The sequence below is a fragment of the Homalodisca vitripennis genome, unplaced genomic scaffold (genome assembly GCF_021130785.1).
Source record: "Homalodisca vitripennis isolate AUS2020 unplaced genomic scaffold, UT_GWSS_2.1 ScUCBcl_41;HRSCAF=740, whole genome shotgun sequence".
NCBI classification, from domain to species: domain Eukaryota; kingdom Metazoa; phylum Arthropoda; class Insecta; order Hemiptera; family Cicadellidae; genus Homalodisca; species Homalodisca vitripennis.
In genome coordinates this window covers 148,267-149,398 of record NW_025776171.1, presented here as the reverse complement: position 1 = coordinate 149,398, position 1,132 = coordinate 148,267, and positions in this window count along the sequence as shown.

The window sequence follows — 1,132 nt, the reverse complement described above, 5'->3', positions numbered from 1 at the left end:
CATGGGCGCGCAACGGTGGCGCGTAAGTAGTGTTTCGTCCATGGCCGTTGGAAAGACCCGGCGCGGCGCGGTCCTTTGACACCGCCGCCCGTGAGCTCAGTGGCGCCTGTGATCCTATACGATCCTATCCTTTCACACTGATCGGATGACGAATAAATAAAAATATTGTAGTTCATACTTTATACATACTTGTTCATAATACATTATTATTTAAAAACAAAATATTGACTACAATTTTTCATTTGTGCAAGACAGGAACTTGATTATTAATGTATGAATAGATATATTATAAATCAACAAATTGAAGGAACACCAACACTGAAAGGCCACACGTTATAACCTAGCGAAAGCGGGTGAGGGGAAATATCCAGTAGGTAGTGGTGGGAGAGTTGCCTACAGATTCCGGCTGTAGCCGCCACGCGCGCCACCTGACAGAGCATTGAATAGCGCTTGCAGACCTTTCATGTCTGCCTTATTGTACCTTAACTTCAGAACTTTTTAATAAACCGTTTGCAGTTTTACTCTTACTATATTCCAATCTACGAATGTCTGTATTTTATTCTTTAATATAAATTCACGTTTTTATTTTATGAAACGTTGAAAATACCCTTTTTTAAAAACTTTCCACCTGATGTGCAGCTTAAGTTGAATTGAAATTGAAATTTCAAAAACTAATGCACGTATACAAATATTTAGTTACTTAAATGACATCAATATGTTTGTAATAGCTCAAAAAATGAGCCTACAATGAGGCAGATTCAAAACCCTTGCATAAGCGTTTACCAGAGTGGTAGAGCGCAGCCTTAAGTTCAATGTTGTGGAAAGGCAAACACATTTCCGTAACCCAACAGGGAAATAAACTTTCCTGACACCTTTTAAAACCAGGAAATGTTTACGACATGCCATCTAAACTTCCAAAACTCACTTATTTTCGTGTTTGAACGACATTTCAATATGAAATCTTTCAATAAAGTACGGGGTGCAGAAACCAAGTAATAATAGTTAGTGGACAAATTAATTTTGTAATTGTATATAGAAAAGTTGAAGGATATCTTATTTTACGTAAGCGAAGTTAGGGCTAAGAAGCCCTCTCTAACACTTATCCTGGGCATCAACGGCTTAAAAGTGACTT